Source organism: Podarcis vaucheri (genome assembly GCF_965113315.1).
Source record: "Podarcis vaucheri genome assembly, chromosome: 10".
NCBI classification, from domain to species: Eukaryota; Metazoa; Chordata; class Lepidosauria; order Squamata; family Lacertidae; genus Podarcis; species Podarcis vaucheri.
The window spans coordinates 72,703,487-72,726,770 of NC_138748.1; the positions used below are offsets into that span (position 1 = coordinate 72,703,487).

The 23,284-nt window shown below is 45.0% G+C and overlaps 2 protein-coding genes across 3 annotated transcripts in view; both read left to right on the forward strand.

The window, feature by feature from the left end:
* LOC309541280 (uncharacterized protein) overlaps positions 1–23,284 on the forward strand; it is a 123,030-nt gene that overhangs the window by 69,219 nt on the left and 30,527 nt on the right. Inside the window, exon 1 of one of the 2 annotated variants that reach the window (XM_082238945.1) lies at positions 4,625–4,643. The exons of the other annotated variant lie outside the window; for it this stretch is intronic. The gene's annotated coding sequence lies outside the window, so the exon portion shown is untranslated. Of the gene's footprint in view, positions 1–4,624; positions 4,644–23,284 lie in introns of those variants that run through there. 2 annotated transcript variants of the gene reach the window in all.
* LOC309541320 (uncharacterized protein) overlaps positions 5,617–23,284 on the forward strand; it is a 77,549-nt gene continuing 59,881 nt past the window's right edge. The window contains exon 1 of the mRNA XM_082239072.1: positions 5,617–5,723. The gene's annotated coding sequence lies outside the window, so the exon portion shown is untranslated. The remainder of the gene's footprint in view (positions 5,724–23,284) is intronic.

Below are 23,284 nucleotides of genomic sequence, written 5' to 3' on the forward strand. Positions count from 1 at the left end.
GTTTTCTTAGTTGCCATGCCAGTAGCTTCCCAGTTTGGTTGGCTGATTCAAAATACTTCTGTTTCATTTGTTTTAATTTCCATTCCACTTCTTGGTTCACCAACATGGAGAACTGAGTTTGTAACATTTTAATAGTCTGTTTAATTTGTTCATCTTTTGGTTTTGTTACCAATTTTTTCTCATTTTCCGTGAGTTGAGTCACGATTACAAGATTAATTTATGGCAGGCCTGTGGCTGAAAATAAACTACCAAAAAAACTAAATTACTGACAAAAACCCTCACAATGGAAGGAAAAAAAGAACTTCAAGAAAGAAACAGGCCTGGGAATTAAAAATAAGGTTAAATACCTAAGGATCTGGATTTCAAATAAAAGTTTAAATTTATATGAGGATAATTCTAGTAAAGTATGGAAAGAAATTTAAAAAAATATGGAAACCTGGACCAAACTCTCACTCTGGGGAAGAGTCTCGGTTGTGAAAATGAATATCCTCCCCAACATGATTTTCTTATTCCAAACAATGCCCATTTTAGGAGGAATGAATTGTTTTAGGGAGTGGAAAAGGGAAATATCTAGATTTATATGGAGTGAAAAGAAACCGATAATTGTGTTGTTGTTTAGTTGTTTAGTCGTGTCCGCCTCTTCGTGACCCCCTGGACCAGAGCACGCCAGGCACTCCTGTCTTCCACTGCCTGCCTCATGCTGGTAGCTTCGAGAACACTGTCCAACCATCTCGTCCTCTGCCATCCCCTTCTCCTTATGCCCTCCATCTTTCCCAACATCAGGGTCTTTTCCAGGGAGTCTTCTCTTCTCATGAGGTGGCCAAAGTCTTGGAGCCTCAGCTTCACGATCTGTCCTTCCAGTGAGCACTCAGGGCTGATTTCCTTCAGAATGGAGAGGTTTGATCTTCTTGCAGTCCATCAGACTCTCAAGAGTCTCCTCCAGCACCATAATTCAAAAGCATCCATTCTTCGGCGATCAGCTTTCTTTATGGTCCAGCTCTCACTTCCATACATTACTCCTGGGGGGAAACTGAGAATTAAACACCAGTTATTAACAGATCTAAAGGAGAGAGGAGGTTTTTCATTGCCAGATTTGGAATTTTACCATGTGGTGGCAGGATTGGTTTGGATAAAAGACTGGATTACACTAAAAGATACAGACCTATTAGACTTGGAAGGTCACGAGAATCAGTCTGGATGGCACGCTTCTTTAATATATGGAAAAGTGAAGGTCCACAGGGGATTTTTGAGCCATGTGATAAGAAAATCATGATATAAAATCTGGAACAAATATAAAGGAATACTTGAGCCAAAAATACCCTTGTGGACATCACCAAGAGAAGCCAGGGCAGTAAGAAAAAGAAATATGAAAGCAGATTGGTCTACGTTAGGATTAATCCTAGAAATAGATAAAGACAAGCCTACATTGAAAAATTAGGATTAAATTAAAAATCACCGTCCTAACGGATTGGTTACAATATTTTCAGTTACACCAAAGATTGGCCATGGATTTAAAACAAGGAATTGCAAAAGAAACATATAAATTTTAAAGAGAATTAATTTTTATGAAAGGAAAAAATATTTCAAAAATCTATGATTACCTTTTGGAATGGGAAAGAAGAACCAGTCAAGGCAGTTATGGTGAAATGGGCACAGGATTTTGGATACAACATATATATGTGGATAAGTGGGAGAGACTGCGGAAGGTATTAAATTCACAGCATGCTATAACCTTAGGGAGAACATCATGAAGATGTTCTATAGATGGCGTCGTACCCCCTTGAAACTAGTGAAAATGTATAACGGAGGGTCACCAGCTTGCTGGAGATGTAAAATAGATGTGGGGTCATACATGTGGTGGACTTGTGCAATCATTAGGCAATTATGGGATAACTCTTGAGTTCAAGAAATTATTCAGACTCACTTATTACAAAAACCAGAGATCTTTCTTTTAGGCATATTACCATTAGAAATTAAAAAAGAAATAAGACCACTGTTCATGTATGTCACCACAGCAGCCAGAATTCTTGTGGTGATGAAATGGAAAATAATACTGACAATTACAGATTGTCAGATACGCATGTTAGAATATTTACAACTAGCAAAACTGACGGGAAGAGTTAGAGGAGTACTGAACCGGGAAATTTTTGGAGAATGGAGAATATTTAAGGATTATATAAGATCATATAGTACCAACCACACCATATTAGCAGAACTTGAGTGATACTTGTAAACACAACAAATACTGTTTGTGGAGTAGACCGGAACAATATTAACGAATATTTTCTTCTTTCCTTTTTTCTTCATTGTTTTTTCTTTAATCTTCTTTTTGCAGTATGAGATTGCAAATTATTTGTATATGTTTGTAATTTAAATCAATAAAGATTATTTAAAAAAATAAATAAATATGAGGCCGGCCTGATCAAGCATTGCTTCCTCTGGTTGGCCCCCCTGGAACTCCACTTTTTTCCAGACCCTGGGGTCACTAGAGAACTGGTGGCTCCTCCTGGCAAATGGCCTGGTGCGCACTGGATCACCAGTCCTTCCTTGCCCCCAGAATCCGGGCAACCGAAGGTCCCATCTGGGGTGCCATCTGTTGTAAATAAAGCTGCCCTTCTTCCCTTATGGGGGACACAAGAGCCCTTTATAGAGTCCCTTGTAGGTTCTCCATCGGTAGGAGAAAAGAGCAGAGGCAACCAGAGATTATTGAGAAGCAAAGCAGCTAGTAAGCCTGATCTTTATTGATCTGTTGCAACAGGGTGCTCCCCTGAGGAGGACCCCCAACCAAGGCGTGCCAGCCCTTATATAGACATTTTAAATTCCCTGCCCTGGAGCTCCAGACCATCCCTCCATACATCACAGAGGGGTGTAACCCCAGACCACCCCCCACAAACATCATACCTGCATCACAGAAAAGGTGGTCTGCAACAGAAATGTGAATGTTATTGTTTTTCCTGTCTGCCAGGTTCTCTGATAATGCCTTATCTGATTCCCTTTCCTGGTAGTCTGGCCATTCCTTTGAGATGGTGAATTCCCGATTCCAGAGACAATGGGAAGGTTCCCTCACCCGCTCCCTCCTTGCAGAGAAAACATTTGGTCAGTTTGGGAGTCAAAATGATTTCAGGTCGGTCTTCCTGTGCTTCTCCAGACATGTGGTCCACATATCAATGTATGTGCTTGGTTGGTACGTTTATGAACATTTATTTTATATATAAGACTTTAATTTGTTTATTACAGGATTCATCCAGTCCAGCCTTTCGCATGATGAATTCTGCATCTACGTTAAATAAGCAGGGAGACAATATACAGCCTTGTCAAACTCCTTTCCCAATTTTGAACCAATCAGTTATTCCATATCCAGTTCTAACTGTAGCTTCTTGTCCCACAAAGAGATTTCTCAGGAGACAGATGAGGTGATCAGGCACTCCCATTTCTTTAAGAACTTGATATAGTTTGCTGTGGTCGACACAGTCAAAGGCTTTTGCTTAGTCAATGAAGCAGAAGTAGATGTCTTTCTGGAACTCTCTAGCTTTCTCCATAATCCAGCGCATGTTTGCAATTTGGTCTCTGGTTCCTTTGCCCCTTCGAAATCCAGCTTGCACTTCTGGGAGTTCTCGGTCCACATACTGCTTAAGCCTGCCTTGTAGCATTTTAAGCATAACTTTGCTAGCGTGTGAAATGAGTGCAGTTCTGCAGTAGTTGGAGCATTCTTTGGCACTGCCCTTCTTTGGGATTGGGAATCATGTGTTGCAGGAAACCCCCCCCCCCCAATCATTCAGTTTGTACAAACACAACATACACATAATGCTTCTGTTATAAATTCATAGAAAATTAGCCGTACATCAGATCTGCACCGTTCCACTTTTATCTTACACCATGAGGGAAGGACTATCAAAGGGGGGAGACGTGACACAAGGCAGCCATAATCCCCCAAGCGTACCAACACGTCCGTAACGTCCGCAGATTTCTCCGTTAACACGTGGTATCCGCTTCTTGCTACAATTGTATCGGCTGCTTTTCTGAGCCTCTTGGCTGTTGTGCAGGGACGGTGCCTGTGTCCACGGTCATTGTCCTGGCCTGAGTCAGAGGCTGGGGTGGGGGGCTTGGATTTGGGGGGAGTCGTTTAACTGCCCCCCATTCCTGGTTTGAACAGCACCAATACCTAAAACACGGATGGATCTAAGCCCATGGGGTGGGGGAGGGGAGCATTTTGCAATGTAAACCTTGTAGGCGGGACGGGACCCACTTTGCAGCTGGATCTCCAGGATCAGCCCCTCCCCCGCTCTCCAATCCACAAGGAAGGGAGGAAAACCTTCCTCTCCTCCCCACCCCACTCAAACGTTCCCTCCCCTCCCTGCACATCCTCCTCTCAACCTGCCCCCACCATCCCAAATCCCACCCCCAATACATTGCTCCTCCTCCTCCAATCCGGCTCTTCTGTTCCTGGAATGGGGGTGTGTGATCCCCCTCCCAAACTGCCTGCTTCTCCCGGAAGTGGCTCTTCTGCGCCGGATTGCTGCTCTGCGCCGTAGCTCTAGGGGGGCGCGCGTTCTCAAAGGGGAGGAGGGGCGGCAGGTAAATCCCCACCCACCCACGTGGACGTTGCACGAAAGGAAAGGAGGATCGGGAGCGAGGACAAAGAGGTAAAGGGGTCGGAGGGAGGGAGGAGAAAAGGACCCAGAGACCCCCTCCAGCTCCCCAAAGCGCCTTCCGTGGGGCCTGGATCCCGGCACGCGTGCTGCGAAGGGGCGGAAATGGGGCGCCCACCCACGAGGACTCCCTGGGGCGCGGAGAAGCGGGCCAGGAAAGGGTTAAGGGGTGCGGGTGGCGCCTGGATAGAGACCCCCCCTGTCCCTCCCCGGCTCATCTTGGGGGGCGCAATAGGGACGGAGAGATGGGTCGCGCATGGCGAGGGGTGAGCCGGGCCAAGGGGGCGTCTGGGTGCAGGGGAGACTCAGGGAAAGAGAGGGGGTCATGGAAGTGGGAAGAGAAGGGAGGGGGCGCCCCCGGGTCACGGAAACGCAGCAATGGGGGGGGGAGAGGAAGACCAGTCTTTGGGGAGACATCTCCATCGTGCGCCCACGAGGAATCTCCGAAGGGGCCGGCTCGGCTTCTCCCTCCCACCCAGGAATGCCCCCCCTTCAAGGCAACCAGAGAGGGATCCCTGGAAAGTGGGGGTCCTGTCCCCCCACCCTTCCTTCCTGCAACCTCCATCCTCTTCCCACCCCATAAGCCCCTGCCCTGTCCAGACGCAGCGATTCTGCCCAGTCCAACCTCTGGTCCCCTGGAGAGAAGAGGAAATCCAGAAGGGAAGAGGGGAGGGGGGAGGCCTTCTCAGAAGCGGCTCTTGGTTTCCGCAATCCCACCCAGGAAGCATCCAGAAACCTTTCCCTCTCTCTCAGGCTTCCATCTTTAATTGTCTTTTCCACTGAGGATGAGGATAATGTACACCTGTCATTAGAAACAGGGGTGCAGAGTGCATGGAATGGCTCTCAGGATTGGTACAGAAGTTGCACCTCAAAAGCATTTCTGTTCCTCTTATTCTTTGAAGGCAATGTGACTGACAAGCTGAGATACAACCCTTCAGCATCCGATGACAGCGACTGCATGAATCTTCCCAGTCAAAGGACCCATTTTCATGATAGACAGTGCCTGTGGCTGGAGGCTCTACACACCGGGTGTGCCTGTGCAGGCCAAAGACTGCCAGTATTAGCACAGGTGAGGTGTGTGACCTCCCCAAATTTACAGAATGTATGTGAATGTGCGTTCATGGGTGGGATTATAGTTTATGGCAACCCTGTGATTTTGTCCACCCATAACATTTCGTGAGCAAAAGAATAATAATTGTAGTATTTCTACCCTGCCCATCTGGTTGGGTTTCCCCAGCCACTCTGGGCAGCTTCCAGTACATATAAAAGACAGGAAAACATCAAACATTATAAACCTCCTGACACAGGGCTGCCTTCAGCTGTCTTCCAAATGTCAGGTAGTTGTTCATTTCCTTGACCTCTGAAGGGAGGGCATTCCACAGGGTGGGTGCCACCACCGAGAAGGCCCTCTGCCTGCTTCCCTGTACCCTCACTTATCACAGAGAGGGGACCAGCAGGAGGACCTCAGAGGAGGACCTCAGTGTTCAGAGTGAAGGATGGGGGTGGAGACGCTCCTTCAGGTCTACAGGGCCAAGTCGGTTGAGGGCTTTAGGTTGCAGATCTTGCTCCTCCATAATGATCTCCAAGTCCGACATATAGTTAGCAGAGTAGAAAAAAACACTCAGAGGCAGCAAAAAATCCATTCAGCAGATAAATTTAGTACTGAAGGCAAAGAATCATAACAATCCAAAAACTGAATTTACAGTAAAACCCTAACACAGCATAGCAAAACAGCACTCAAGTAAGAAAGACAGAGGCAGAGTAGAGAATAGCAGAATAGGAAGTGGGACCAGCCGTCTTTCAATACTGTGATTGATAAACAATTCAGTGTCAGAGTAACCTTGGGACTGGGTACCAAGCTTGGCTCACTCCAGTTTAAACCAGTTTCTTCTGGTTCCCAAAACAAGGAAGGTTCAGCATAACCTCATTACAACTGATCCCACCCCCTGCTCTCAGCAGAAAGGAAACTCCCTTAGCAGCTAAAATGCTCCAGCTAGAGAAAACACCAGCTTTGAATTACACAGAGCAAAACTACTAGGACCTCCTTGAACCAATAGACTAGGAATGATCTCTATATGTTAGATCAATACTTTTCTTGCCTGAAAGATGCAACCATGACACTTTAAAGATCAGCACAAGCAGTTTGAATTGTGCTCGGAAATGCACCGAGAGCGAGTGAAGATCCTTTAGGACAGCGTTACAAGGTTGAACTTTTCATTAAGTACAGTTATCCCTTTGCCTTGAATATCCAGCTTTGTCAGTGCCAGATTAGGATAGTCCTGTGTCAGAAGAGGGGCTCGAGATCAGGCAGCACATCATTATTATAAGGAACAATTGGGGTGGGGTGTTTCCCATTTGCCAGCTGCTTTCCTTCTGCTTCTCCTGCTCTCTCCATGCAATGCAAGGCATGTAGACAGAGGTCCATCTCCCAGAACAGGAGCTTCCCTGAGCTCCCATTCAGCTGACCCCAAGCACCAAGCCTTGTCACTAGTTCTCTGACTGACCCAGACCACAGTCCCTGGAAAAGACGAAGACCTGGGTCTCCCAAAATGGTCCACTTGGACCTCTTGAGGCCATTGGGACTGTGAAGGTGACTCATGAAGATCTAGAGGTGGAAACAGGGCTGGATGGAGGATTATAATAATAATAATAATATAATAATAATTTATTATTTATACCCCGCCCATCTGGCTGAGTTTCCCCAGCAACTCTGGGCAGCTCCCAATCAAATGTTTAAAACAGTACAGCGTTAAATATTAAAAACCTCCCTGAACAGGGCTGCCTTCAGATGTCTTTTAAAGATAGGATAGCTGCTTATTTCCTTCACATCTGAAGGGAGGGCGTTCCACAGGGCGGGCACCATCACCGAGAAGGCCCTCTGTCTGGTTCCCTGTAACCTCATTTCTCGCAATGAGGGAACCGCCAGAAGGCCCTCGGAGCTGGACCTCAGTGTCTTTATGATGCAGAGGATGGGGAATGTCCAAAGGAATGATGGACCAGAGAAAGAGAGGGCCTGTTCATGGACAGAGAGCAGCTGCGTTTCCTGTGAGGAAACAATTGATTTGAAAAGGCTGTATTCCAAGATCATGCTGCTTTATTAACGATGATTGAGGATTATGAAAGGTTGCTGCTGCATTACTATCATTTGATGACATTGCTTTTTCATTTGCTGTGCGTAAGAGGGGGTGAGGTGGGTGTTTAGTTGGGTGCGGAAATTTGTTTAATTTAATTATGGTGTGTTTGTAACATTCTCTTTTTTGTTTGTTTTATTGTTTTGTTAGTTTGTTTTTTGTATAGGTTTTAATTTGATTTTAAGGGGAGGGGTCAGGGCTGCCTGGGAGTGGATCCCAACAAACAAAATGGCTGGGGCAGGTTCCACGGGGGGGGGATGTACAACCAATCTCAGTGATCACGGGCAGGAGGAGGAGTTACGCTAAGACCAGATCACGTCATTACCGAGGAAGCGGGCTTAGTCATTGTTTGAGGACTATCCCTGCCTCCAGGTCTGGTCTTGACCAGACGGGATACTGGAATCAGCAAAGGGATACCCACACAACCTGAAGGTGCTGCTGTGCAATGCCAGGTCAATGATCCATAAAACCATTGTGATCCATGACTTGATCATGGATGGAGGACTTGACCTGGCATGTGTGACAGAGACCTGGTTGGATGAAGTAGATGGGCCTATCCTTGCCGCTGCTTCTCCACCAGGTTTCTCTTACACACAGCAACCCAGGTCATGTGGGCGGGGAGGGGGGGTTGCAGTGATTTTTAGGAAGTCATTAGTTTGCACCAGGCGTCCTATTGGGAAGACCCAGTTTTCTGAGTGCATGTTCTGGAAGTTGGGCAATAGGGGCAGTACAGGATTCATTTTGGTGTACCAACCCCCCCCCCCCCGCTTCACCAAGGATTCCCTGCCCGAGCTGCTTCAGGTCATGGTGGATGTTCTCCTGGAGACACCTAGTTTGGTTGTCCTAGGGGATTTTAACATCCATGCCAACACGACCTTACAAGGGGCCGCTCAGGACTTCGTGGAAAGCATGGCCTCCATGGGGCTGTCCCTGAATAAGTCTGGCCCAACCCATAGCCGCAGACATGCCTTAAACCTGGTCTTCACCTCTACGGATGTTGGTGATCTGACACTAAGTAAAAGCAAAACAAAAGAAGTGCCATGGTCAGATCACTTCCTGGTGCAACTGGACTTCTCTGCGACCCTTCCCCTCTGCAGGGAGGTGGGACCGATTTGGATGGTCTGCTCCCACCATATAATGGATCCAAATGGTTTCCAGAGAGTGGTAGGGGATGCTTTATCCCATGATTCCCTGGTGGCCCGCTGGAATGTGGAGTTAACCTGGGCTATTGACTGGCTCCGAAGCACCCTCTCTGATTGCATGGAGTCCGAACAGCCCCGTGGTTTTCCACGGATCTGAGGGCAATGAAACAATCGTTGAGATGGCTAGAGCACCGGTGGCGGATGACCCATTCTGAAGCTGACCAGACATGGGTTAGAGCTGAATGTTGAGCCTACCAAGTTGTGGGAGTGACGGCGAAAACTACTTTCTTCACCGCCTCTATTGCATCTGCAGAAAACAGCAGCAGGAGACTTTTCCAGGTGGTTCGCAATTTAGCAGAACCACCTACTCCATCAGGGCTCAGTGCGGCCCACATGATCTCCTGCAATGATTTTGCAAAGTTTTTTACAGATAAAGTCGCTCAGATTCACTCAGGTCGCTCAAGTCGCTCAGGTAGACTCCACCGTGGCATCAGGGCCGGGGCGGGAGAGTGCTAGAGTCCTGTCTAGTCAAGTTGTGTGGGATCAGTTCCAACCTGTTACCCCCGAGGATGTGGACAGACCGCTTGGACGAGTGAAACCAACCACTTGTCTCCTTGATCCTTGCCCATCCTGGCTGATAAAAGCTAGCCAGGAAGGGCTGGGCGATGGGCTTGGTGGGGTGGTGAATGCTTCCCTCCATGAGGGAGCCTTTCCAGACCCGCTGAAAGAGGCAGTTCTTAAACTGCTTCTTAAAAAACCATTTTTAGATGCGGCCACGATGTCCAACTATCGCTGAGTCTCAAATCTTCCATTCTTGGGCAAGGTGATAGAGCAAGTAGTTGCTGAACAACTCCAGGCACGCCTGGAAGAAGCAGACCATTTGGATCCCTTCCAGTTGGGATTCAGGCCTCATCATGGGACTGAAACTGCCTTGGTCGCACTGGTTGATGATCTCTGGTGGGCTAGGGACAAAGGTTTCCTAGTTCTGCTGGATCTGTCAGCGGCCTTTGATACCATTGAGCATAACATCCTTCTGGACCGTCTAGAGGGGCTGGGAGCTGGGGGCACTGTCATACAGTGGTTCCGCTCCTTTCTCCTGGGCCGTGTCCAGAAAATGGTGTTGGGGGATGAGTGTTCAGACCCCTGGGCCCTCACTTGTGGGGTGCCTCAGGGCTCTGTCCTCTCTCCCATGCTTTTCAACATTTACATGAAGTCGCTGGGAGAGATCATCAGGGGGTTTGGGCTGGGTGTTCATCCATATGCGGATGATACCCAGCTCTACGTCTCTTTCAAATCAGAACCAGTGAAGGCAGTTGTTACGGAAAAATCTGGGTGCGGGGTTACTCTGCCACCCAGCTCATCGGACTAAGTCCGTGGGTCCCTGCGGAAGAAAAATGAGCTCAGCCGGACGCAGGAGCAAACTGCAGAAGATCCAAGTTTATTGCGCAACAGGTTCAAGGCGAGATTGAACAGAGGGAAAGGGGTGACATGAACTTTTGAAATTTCCCTCCATATCCCAGAATACAGTGCAAAATACATCCCAGTTACATCATGAATACATTAAGAGGTTGGGTTACACAGATTAACATATGGAGGAGGGAGGGGGGAATATGCAGAGAGCTGGAGGGAGGGGGGAATATGCAGAGAGCTGGAGATATGCGCAGATAAGCACATCCTGAGAAGACAATGGTCCATGTTTGCATAGTCTGTCACCTGGCATTGCCCGGAGGAAGGGCTTGGCAGATGGAAATAAATGGATATATTGTAGCGAAGAAGGAGGTGAAGAAGACATGCCCCCCCCGTTCCGTATCAGTCCCCCATTCGGAGATAGATTTGCATTAAAGTTCTGTAAGAACTTGCAAATCTTTTCTCCGCACCCTAAATCTCGGTGAATGGGATGTGTGGCTTTATGCAAACCTGAAAGGGACTTGCAAGCCATGCCTCTTACGGTCATTTGCAAGTATAGCAGTGTAGGTAGCTGCATATAGGGTATTATATAAAAGAACACCTCCTGTATTTTGTTGCTAAATTACTCGTGGCATCCTAGTTCCTGGGAGAAACATTTTCAATAGTGGTGTATACTTTACATTTAGCAGGAAGGTCCACTACTGACTGAAAAATGCAGTTGGTGTTTTGCCCTTCGCCATTTTTGTGTGTTTCTCAGGTGTCAAGCTAGCTCTTCTGTGGTCTCACACTGACATAGTGCTACAGCAACACATCCTGTCTGTTGAATCCCCTCAGGGCTTTCATTTAACCATGTTGCCTAGCATTCACCATAGCTGGCACAGGTTTGGACATCTCGTGAGGGAGAGGTCTTCGCCTTGGCCTTTAGCTATGGGATTTTATTATAGGCTGTGGTCTTGCACTCATGGGAAGTTGCTCACTTGCACTTAAAGGACCAAAAAGCTAATTGCAGCCTGGATACACTTGCCCAATTCAAACTGAGTCCAATTTGAATTTATCTTGCCCCATGGTTCTCAACTCTTCAAACCAATCTGTTAAAAGAAAACCATTCTTAACAAGGGCAGTTGTCCAAATAAGTCAATTTAAGTCTATAAGGGATCATTCCTGCTAAACCAAAGCATATCCACCTTCATGTTTCTTAGAAGCTTCTCCTTGGTAAAGCAAGTTTTAGCACATTTTTTAAAATGGGTAGGGAAGGTTGGCATAGTGCCAGGTGGGACAACGAATTGTGGTTATCTAAACATTGGACTACACAATAGTGTGAGCTATTAGAAAGTATAAAATGCATGAGAATCCTCCACTGGGGTGTAAGGAATAAGACATTAAACATAAAAACAGTTACACACAAAAAATCCCCCCCCCCTTTGTGGAAATCACACATTTCAACATTCCTACATAATAACACATAATACAAAACAAACTAATTAAATATCAGTTGCATATCTTGACACAATTGTGATCTTTTACGTATGTATCTTTTGAATCCTGGAGCAGAGGCTTGAGTTTCAAAAGTGAGAAAATGTCCTTGCAATTCAACTCCTCCCCCCTTTGTCAGCCCCACTCCCCCCTCAGTCTATATCCTTTGAAAGAGATAGCTGTGGGCACTTTGAAAACTCTGGTGTTGCAGGTCTTGTGATGGTGAAGAACTGAGTTGAGGGGTTGTTGCTGCTTTTCATCATTGCACATCTGTATAGGTGATATCCTGTAAGGGGCAGGGTTTTGGGGTGACTTAAAACACAGTTAGACAAGGAAGGGGCAAAAGGCAAAAAGGATGTTCTCCAGTTTCCATGGGAAGCTGCAAATAATAACAATCTTAGTGGATTAAACATTTTATTCATTATCACATTTCCATATAATTACTGTTATTATCTGTTAAGTTTGTTTGCTTTCCTTCACTTAATAAAAATTACTCCACATGTAGAGAAAGAGAACTGTAAAAAATACAAGAAAGGTTAAAAAATAAAAAGAAAGCAAAAAATTAGATAATTAGATTGCCAGTTAGATGAAAACAGACTTGACACAAAGACATCAGATTCAGAAAAGAACTATTATTAAATAGTACAAAGATATTATCAAAACCACACAGATTACCACTGGACTGAAAAAAATGGGAAACAATGGGGAAAACTTAAAATTCACCATGTGCTATCCAATAAAAGAACTTCATGAAACTGACTTTCAACATGTGATGAACATGTCCCCAAAGTAAAACACACACACACACAAAATGAGCTATGAGGAACCAAAAATAAATAAATGCTAAGACACACAATTAATAAGTAACCTGAAGTAATCTGTTTTGGCATTCTAACATCCCAAATGAAAATAAAATAGTGTTGCTTGATGTGACAACATCAGCTGTAATGTTAATACTGGGAAATGAGTTAATACCAAGAAAAAATGAATGGCAATTTAAAGTTGTACAAGTACCTTGCACTAGCCAAAATGACAGAATTAAGAAATGCTCAGGCAAAAAGGTAAACAAATACCATTCCACAAACAATGTTTGGTTGTGCTTCGATTAATTTCATATATATAATGGAAGAACTGATAAAACGAACTTAATAAACGAAAACAGATTATTTGTAACCTAAAAAAATGTCAAAGCCACAAAGAGATAGAGGGGAAGTCACTAATATAGCAGGGATTCAGACTTGTTTTGCTGAACAGAAAGAAAGTGACTGTTTGGCTTTAAGGGAAGAAAGACAAAAGAAAAACAAATGCAATTACTTTTTATAGAGTATTTAAATCACTGTTTGCATCCCCTCATTATCATTTGTGCTGTGGGAGAAAAGAAAGGACACTCTGTTAAAAGAAGAAGAAGAGTTTGGATTTGATATCCCGCCTTTCACTCCCTTTAAGGAGTCTCAAAGCGGCTAACATTCTCCTTTCCCTTCCTCCCCCACAACAAACACTCTGTGAGGTGAGTGGGGCTGAGAGACTTCACAGAAGTGTGACTGGCCCAAGGTCACCCAGCAGCTGCATGTGGAGGAGCGGAGACGCGAACCCGGTTTCCCAGATTATGTGACTACCGCTCTTAACCACTACACCACACTGGCTCTCAGGCAAAATTATTTCATGTGAGAGGTCTGTCAGGAAATGCTGTTCCTAAAATGTATAGGCATATACACACACACACCAAAAACAAACAAACAAAAAACAACTTATAAAATTCAAATTCCATTGGGGAGGCGAACCCTTTTGTCTTACGTAGCCCCTGGAGCAAGTCACATTAAGGGTGATTTCCCTCAGTGGTTCCAAGTTTTACATAAGGAAATTTGGAAAGGTTTTTCCCTGCAGTCCAAGCTCTGGAAACCTTCTCTCTCCCCCCCTCCTTTCTCTCGCTCTCTCTCTCTTTTTTAAAGCTGATCTAGCCTTTGTGCATGTGCAGAGTTCATGTCTCAGCAAACCTTTTATACTATTGAAAATGTTGCATCTTTTGGCTCAATTAGAATAAGGAAGGGAAAGGTAAGGGGTAGATTTTAAAAATAGGGTTAGATTTTAAAACAAAAAAGAGAAACTCAGCAATTTAAGTATTCACCAAAGCTAGCAATTTCAGCCCAAGCAAAAGGGACTGCTTCCTTAATGTACAGGAAAGGGCTATCATTATTGGTCATTTTATCTGGTCATTCGCGGAACAATCAACCGCTCTCTTATTTATGAGTAAAAATGGCCAGAGTCAGAATTCATAGGATTTTTTAACATTCTCAGTCATTTCAGCCTTACCATTTGCAGACAATTTTTTTCCTGCCCTTTATTTACAGGATTGGTCAAGGCTAATTCTACTTGATTATTCATTTGTATGTGCTTAAACTTTGAGTAGACTTTTAAGTCTGATTTTTGTAAATAATAGACAAAACGATAAACACTGTAATCACTTAAATGCCTGATATCACCAATTCTGCTTCAAACATCACGGCTTCACCTCACACCTTTTAAAAAACAAAGAGCAAATCTGGGCTGGATTTCAACTCATCAGCCACAAATTGGGAAAGTTGAAAGGGACCCTGGGGTCATCTAGTCCAACCCTAAAATACAGGGTTCATAGCAAGATTTGTACTACCAGAAACACACACATACTTATGTACACAGACACAACTGGGGAAGAGATCACAAGCCATGCGCCTATCACAAACCATGCGCCTATCATGTACTAAGGAAGAGGAAAATAAAAGTACCCAACTTTACACAGAACCCTTTTAGCAGATCTTGAAGCTAGTTTGAGTGAGAGTTTACTTCCTTAGACTAAAGAGTGCAAGTTCTTAGATAAATTATCTTTAAAGGAAGATTGAAGTGAACATTTTTCCTAAGATAGGGAGAGGATCTCTTATAAAGCATAGTTAAAACAGCCATAGATTTGATTTGAAAGGAATACAAAAGTGACATTTTTCCTGAACTTGCAGAGGAATAGTAAGCCTAATCAATGCCCCCCCCTTTGCAGTTTCCTTTAAAGGAAGCTTACTCGGGAGTAAATTTACTTGGCACAGAAGTAAGAAGAAGAAAAGAAGGAAAAAAAACCTGAAAGAGACAGAATGAAACGGGGGGGGGCATTTTCTAAGAAAAGAGGCCAGGAAGTCTTATAGAGACTGATATCAGGAGCCTTACAATAACTCTTCTGTCCAACCAAATCAAAGTTAAAACTGGACTCAGATATTTTTCTTAGAAGGAACACCATACTTTCATAGGCATATGCTTAATGAAATACATACACTGCATTTTAGCTTGAGAGCAGTTGGCTCAACTAGGCTTTTGCAGCAGAAACATTAGGTTTTACCACTTGGGAGGAAAACTCTCTTTTGGAGCCCCTCTCAAATAACAAACATTTGCACACTTCATTCTCAAATTTTGTCTTATTTAGGACTGCTAAGGTCCAGCATGGTTTCCTTAGATTTAAATTTTGAAGCAAGCTTGCAGTTTAAACTATGCACACTTAAGAAAGGCAGTCTGCCAGAGACAGAAGGAACAGACAACACACATAACAGACATCATGTAAACATACATATTCTCATATATGTATTAACAGACAACACACATAACAGACAACATGTAAACATATATATTCTCATCCTTTAGTTGGTTGTTGCAAGAAGTTGGGCCACTACCTTTGGCTTCATTAAGTGAAATTAGTAGGAAGGTCCCACATGGTTTTATGAGCCTCCTTGCCTCTTTAAACACACCACCAGTTAATCAAACTGGCAGGGCTCACAACGCTTGGTTGACTGGGTACCCCTTTATGATTCACGCGTGTCTAGACAGAAAAGGGGGAAAGAAAGGGGTCTGTAAGGATTGGTATGTCTAGGGGTTTGGTATGCTTAGTACAGGGACGTATAGTAAAGAAGAGAAGGGGCTTCTAGTTGCCTGGCAACTTCCTTAGTGGGTTTTAGAGAGCTCTAGCTATCCGGTTCCTTGCGTTCCCTTTCCTATTTCCTTATTTCCTTATTTCCTTATTTCCTTATTTCCTATAACCTGGGGTCTCTTTCCACTCTGCCGGTCCTGCCCAATTCCTCATGGGCTATCCCTCCTGGCAACCTCCTACCTATCGTCACATCTCAGGAAAAGGGGCCCTACTGGACGCCCGCGCCATGCGGTGCCAGATCGGGTGATCCCTGGATAGAATTTTGAATCGAAAATCCCCCTTGCTTTCGGAAGCGGGCTTACGATACACGTGGTACGTAGCTCCGACCGGTGCGGCTGGGATTGATACAGAAAGCAAGACCACTTCCTGCCCCCTAGCAAGGACGCTTGGGAAGTTCGGAAAGAGAGCTCCAACCCCTTGCTTTCAACTGGGATGCCCATTGCGGAGAGTCGGCTATCTTTCAAGTCGGGTCTCTCCGTCTTACTTTCGGGCTCCCAATTGGTGCGGCTGGCTGGAGATTTTAAGGAAAAGAGATAGAGCTCAGAACCCCCCTTTCAGGTTGAGCAGCGGTCCACGGTCTCTCTCACTAACTGGACCAAGAGAAAGGCAAGAAGGAGCGATAGAGAGGAGGGCAGAGAATTCAGTTGCCAGGAGATTCCACCCCCTTCCCACCAGTGCACTGGATTTTCCTTTTTCCTTATACTCACGCGTCTTCTATGATGATCCCGGGATCGATGAATAAGCCGGCTGGATCCCTCTTTTGCTCCCCGGCTGAACTCCTAGGGCTTTCGATTACCACCCAGAAGATGGCTGGGGGTCCAAAAGGATCTTCCCAGGCAAAATGGCCTGGAGCCGGCTGAAGATTTCGGGGCCCCCAGTCAGCAGCTCGGGAGAACCGCAAGCCCCACGTTGGGCGCCAACTGTTATGGAAAAATCTGGGTGCGGGGTTACTCTGCCACCCAGCTCATCGGACTAAGTCCCTGGGTCCCTGCGGAAGAAAAATGAGCTCAGCCGGACGCAGGAGCAAACTGCAGAAGATCCAAGTTTATTGCGCAACAGGTTCAAGGCGAGATTGAACAGAGAGAAAGGGGTGACATGAACTTTTGAAATTTCCCTCCATATCCCAGAATACAGTACAAAATACATCCCAGTTACATCATGAATACATTAAGAGGTTGGGTTACATAGATTAACATATGGAGGAGGGAGGGGGGAATATGCAGAGAGCTGGATGGAGAAGGGAGGGGGGAATATGCAGAGAACTGGAGATATGCGCAGATAAGCACATCCTGAGAAGACAGTGGTCCATGTTTGCATAGTCTGTCACCTGGCATTGCCCGGAGGAAGGGCTTGGCAGATGGAAATAAATGGATATATTGTAGCGAAGAAGAAGGTGGAGAAGACATGCCCCCCCCTTTCCGTATCACAGTGAAGGTCCTGTGTGAGTGTCTGGAGGCGGTTGGAGGATGGATGGTGGCTAACAGATTGAGGTTGAATCCTGACAAGATAGAAGTACTGCTTTTGGGGGAGGTGGGCAGGTGTGGAGGATTTCCTGGTCCTGATTGGGGTAACTGTGCCCCTGAAGGCCCAGGTGTGCAGCCTGGGAGTCATTTAGGACTCAGAGCTGTCCATGGAGGCGCAGGTCAATTCTGTATCCAGGACAGCTGTCTACCAGCTCTATCTGGTACACAGACTGAGACCCTATCTGCCTGTGGACTGCCTTGCCAGAGTGGTGCATGCTCTGGTTATCTCTCGCTTGGACTCAATGCGCTATACGTGGGGCTACCTTTGAAGGTGACCCAGAAACTAAAACTAATCCACAATGCAGCAGCTAGACTGGGGACTGGGAGCGGCCACCGAGACCACATAACACCGGTCTTGAAAGACCTACATTAGCTCCCAGTACGTTTCTGAGCACAATTCAAAGTATTGGTGCCGACCTTTAATGCCCTAAACAGCCTCTGTCCAGTATATCTGAAAGAGCATTTCCACCCCCATCGTTCTACCTAGACACTGAGGTCCAGCACCGAGGGCCTTCTGGCGGTTCCCTCACTGCGAGAAGCAAAGTTACAGGGAACCAGGCAGAGGGCCTTCTCGGTAGTGGCACCCTCCCTGTGGAACACCCTCCCACCAGATGTCAAAGAGATAAACAACTACCAGACATTTAGAAGACATCTGAAGGCAGCCCTTTTTAGGGAAGCTTTTAATGTTTGATGTATTACAGTATTTTAATGTTTTTCTGGAAGCTGCCCAGAGTGGCTGGGGAAGCCCAGCCAGATGGGCAGGGTATACATAATAAATTATTATTATTATTATTATTATTATTATTATTATTATTATTATTTCATAAAAATTGAGAACATGGGTAGGAAGAGGGGGAATGTAGGAGATGTTGAAATAATAGAAGGGGCTAATGGTAATTGATTTGTTCTTTTCCCTTTGTTCTCTTCCTTGGAATCCAAAAAGGACTTCCTCTCTGCCCACTCTGAAGAAGGTGTTACAGAAGAACGTCAGAATTCCGGGGGATGGAGAACCTTTCATTTCATTAGGAATAACATTGAAATGTGCGAAATGTGGAATATGCTTCACTGAATGAGCACACATAGCTCACATCAACTAACTCACAGGAGAGAAACCTTTTAAAGATTTGAAGGGTGGAAAGAGTTTCACTGATAGTGAAAAACTTAGAATACATCAGCGGACTCCCATGGGTAAGAAAGGATTCAAATGCAGGGAGTGTGGGAAGAGCTTCAGTCAGAATGGAAACCTTAAATTACACCAAAAGACTCACACAGGGGAGAAACCATATGAATGTATGGAGTGTGGAAAGAGTTTCCGTCGAAGAGATACACTTAGAATACATCAACAAACTCACACAGGGGAGAAACCATTTAAATGTGTGGAGTGTGGAAAGAGCTTCAGTTCCAATACAACCCTTAGATCACATCAACGGACTCACACAGGGGAGAAACCATATGAATGTATGGAGTGTGGGAAGAGCTTCAGTTACGATGCAGGCCTTAGATCACATCAACGGACTCACACAGGGGAGAAACCATATGAATGTATGGAGTGTGGAAAGACCTTCAGTCAGATTGGAAACCTTAGAATACATCAACGTACACATACAGGGGAGAAACCGTTTAAATGCATGGAGTGTGGAAAGAGCTTTAGTGATAGTGGAACCCTTAGAATACATCAACGGACGCATACAGGGGAGAAACCATTTAAATGCATGGCTTGTGGAAAGAGCTTTAGTGATAGTGGAAGCCTTAGAAAACATCAACATATTCACACAGGAGAGAAACCATTTAAATGTATGGAGTGTGGAAAGAGCTTCAGTTTCAGTTCAAACCTTAGACAACATCAACTGACTCACACAGGGGAGAAACCATATGAATGTATGGAGTGTGGAAAGACCTTCAGTTGGATTGGAAACCTTAGAATACATCAACGTACACATACAGGGGAGAAACCGTTTAAATGCATGGAGTGTGGAAAGAGCTTTAGTGATAGTGGAACCCTTAGAATACATCAACGGACGCATACAGGGGAGAAACCATTTAAATGCATGGCTTGTGGAAAGAGCTTTAGTGATAGTGGAAGCCTTAGAAAACATCAACATATTCACACAGGAGAGAAACCATTTAAATGTATGGAGTGTGGAAAGAGCTTCAGTTTCAGTTCAAACCTTAGACAACATCAACTGACTCACACAGGGGAGAAACCATTTAAATGCATAGAGTGTGGAAAGAGCTTTAGTCAAAATGTGCATCTAACTTTACACAATCAAACTCACACAGGTGAGAAACCATTTAGATGTTTGGAGTGTGGAAAGAGCTTCATTCAGATTGGAAAGCTTAGAATACATCAACGGACTCATACAGGGGGAAAACCATATACATGTATGGAGTGTGGAAAGAGCTTCAGTCATGATGCAGGCCTTAGATCACATCAACGGACTCACACAGGGGAGAAACCATTTAAATGCATAGTGTGTGGAACAAGCTTTAGTTATGGTGGAAGCCTTAGATCACATCAACGGACTCACACAGGAGAGAAACCATTTAAATGTATGGAGTGTGGAAAGAGCTTTAGTTATGATGCAGGCCTTAGACAACATCAACGGACTCACACAGGAGAGAAACCATTTAAATGCATGGAGTGTGGAAAGAGCTTCAGTTTCAATTCAAACCTTAGACAACATCAACTGACTCACACAGGGGAGAAACCATTTAAATGCATGGAGTGTGGAAAGAGCTTCAGTTTCAATTCAAACCTTAGACAACATCAACTGACTCACACAGGGGAGAAACCATTTAAATGTATGGAGTGTGGAAAGAGCTTCATTCGGATTGGAAACCTTAGAATACATCAACGGACTCACACAGGAGAGAAACCTTTTAAATGTATGGAGTGTGGAAAGAGCTTCAGTTATAGTGGAAACCTGAGAGTACATCAACAGACTCACATCAGTAAGAAACGATTTAAATGTATGGAGTGTGGAAAGAACTTCAGTCAAAATGGAAATCTTAGAACACATCAGCAGACACACAGGGCAGAAACTGTTTAAATGTATGGACTGTGGAAGGAGCTTCAGTCAGAGTGGAAGCCTTGATTTATGTCAACAAACTCACACAAAAGACAAACCATATAAATATCAGGAAAGTAGGTAGAGGTTCAGTCCTAGTGGAATCCTACATCTACAGACTCATGGACAGGAAGAACTTTAACAGTTGACACCCTACAAACCCATCAACCCTCAAAGAGGAGAAGCTGTTTAAAGGGAAAGATTACAGAAAGTGCTTTAGTTATAATGGAGTGTTTAAGGAACATCTAAGAGCCAGTGTGGTGTAGTGTATTAAGAGTGGTTCGTAATCTGGGGAACCGTGTTTGCGTCTCCGTTCCTCCACATGCAGCTGCTGGGTGACCTTGGGCCAGTCACACTTCTTTGAATTGTCTCAGCAGCACTCACCTCACAGAGGAAGGGAAAGGAGAATGTTAGCCACTTTGAGACTCCTTCGGGTAGTGATAAAGCGGGATATCAAATCCAAACTCTTCTTCTTCTTCTCAGAGTGGAGAACCCATTTAAATGTATGGCATGAGGAACGTGTTCCTTTCAGAGTTTACTCTTCTTCACAGCAATGAACTCAGCAGAAAATCCATCTTCAAAGCATGTCATGTATTTGTTCTGGTGTTTATATGTAAAACTGTATAGTAATGAAATAATGAAGGGAATATCCCACAATAATGAGTATAATTTTAGATGTAAGGTACCTTTTGATAGTGAGGGGGAGAGGGTGAATCTGTATTTCTGGTGGTGAGTGAGGATTAGGGCTGGGCATATATTGATCTCATCCTATACCAGTTTCTAGACTACATTGTGATAACCTTTGGAAAATACACCAAAATGGCAATACACCACAAATCCCGGTGTGTGTTTCTGGGATGCACATTTGCCTCAAAGCAGCCGGCAGAAAGCTTTGCTTCATGAAGGGCTCTGGTTGATTGCTCGCCATCACAGTTGGAGATCTCTTTATCGGAGGAGACCTCGGTATATCAAAGGCAGGGGAAACTGCTCCAGCGCAGCAGACCCCCGGGAAAACCTCAAATCGAGCATTTTGAGGACATGGAATCTGGCAGGTGTCAAAAGTGGGCTCCCCCCTCCCTGGAAAGTTCTGTTTTTGACCTCCAAGAACGAGGGGGTTGGAGCTGCGACACATCGGACATAAAGCTTCCTGTGATTATACGAAGCTGCGAGACTGCGAGGCATTAGCGGTCAATTCTTCCAACATCAAAAGGACTGTATTGTGTGTACCTTTTACGTTTGGATTATATATGGCTAATGTAGGGGTTGTGCTGACAAGCTAGCTGAGATAATGCTCCGGGCACACAGCCATCTCTCTACAAGAGATTTATTGCTAAGCTTCAAAGCAGTTACAAGAGTTCAAAGACACACTTCATCTCTCGGAGCCTCCCCCAGCAAGCCCATTTCCTGAGCCCATGCCTCTTGCTTCCTCTGCTCTGTGAGTGACTGGTTCCCAGCACTGGCTCCCCCCTCCCAGCTTCCTCCTCTGACGTGGAAGAGAAACTGCTAATTACCGGCGTGGGCTCTCTGTACTTGCCTCTCTGCTTCCCCCTCAGCTCTTTCGCAGCCTCCAATTCCCTGACATCCACCCCCTCCTCAAAGGCCCCCTCCCCCTCGGGAGAATCGACCATCCCCAATTTACCCTTCTCCGGAGTGGCGGGGGTGAAGCCTGGAAAACTACCCTCCTCCTCATCCGTATCTTCAAAAACCGTCCTCCAGTCCTCCCTCAAACCCACAGTTCCTCGTGTTCCCCAGTAGACACTTTCCTCTTCTTCTTCCTCTTCATCAGATGGTGGGAATCCCTCGAAATCCTCTTCATCATCCGTCGGCCCGAACACCTGTTGGAAAAATCTACCCCGGGGTTTGGGTTTGTCGGGGAAGAAATTGTGGAACTCCTCCACTAGAACCTCGTCAGTGATACAACTCTCCGGGACCCAGGTATTCTCTGAACTAGGGGCCCCTTCCCACGCCACCAGATACTCTTGCCTCTCTACTTCCCCCTCAGCTCTTTCGCAGCCTCCAATTCCCTGACATCCACCCCCTCTTCATCGTCGGCCGGCCCGAACACCTGTTGGAAAAATCTACCCCGGGATTTGGGTTTGTCGGGGAAGAAATTGTGGAACTCCTCCACTAGACCCTCGTCAGTGATACAACTCTCCGGGACCCAGGTATTCTCTGAACTAGGGGCCCCTTCCCACGCCACCAGATACTCTTGCCTCTCTGCTTCCTCCTCAGCTCTTTCGCAGCCTCCAATTCCCTGACAGCTAACTAAAGACCTGACCTCAAGAGTCACTAAATCAGAGATTTGCCCAAGGACTTGTTCTGATCGTAGTGCTGTGCTGACAGAGTTAAAATTGTCTCTACAGGGTACTTTTAGATGGCAGATGAATGATGTTTTACTGAGAAATGAATTGATCGTAAATAAAGCTCAAAAGACCCTAAAGGACTATTTTGAATTGAACCTGAATCCTGGAATTGAAGCAAGGGGTGCACGTAAAGTGGTAATGCCAGGTATTTTGATTCAACAGAATTCTATCAGGAAGGAAGCACAGAATGAGCAAAAGGAAAAAGTTCTGTCTCAAAGGAGAAAGAGAAAAAGCTAAGATGTAACCCAAAAAATCAACAGATTCAAAAGGAAATTAAAGCATTACAATCTTAGTCTTCACAAATAGTAAACCAAGAAATTGAATGGAAAATTATATTGATGAAACAAAAGACTTTTGCATCGGCAAATAAATGCAGAAAATTATTGGCTTGGGGACAGAAGGAGAGTACAATAATTAATATTATGGAGGATGGTAAGAATATTGAGAACCCAACAGAGATTAGAAAATGTTTTCAAAAGTACTGTAAGCAGCTTTACATAAAGGAAAAATGGATAAAATGGAACAGTTTTTGGACAAAAATGGATTGCAGAAAATTCCAGCGGACAAAACAAGCCTACTAAATGAACT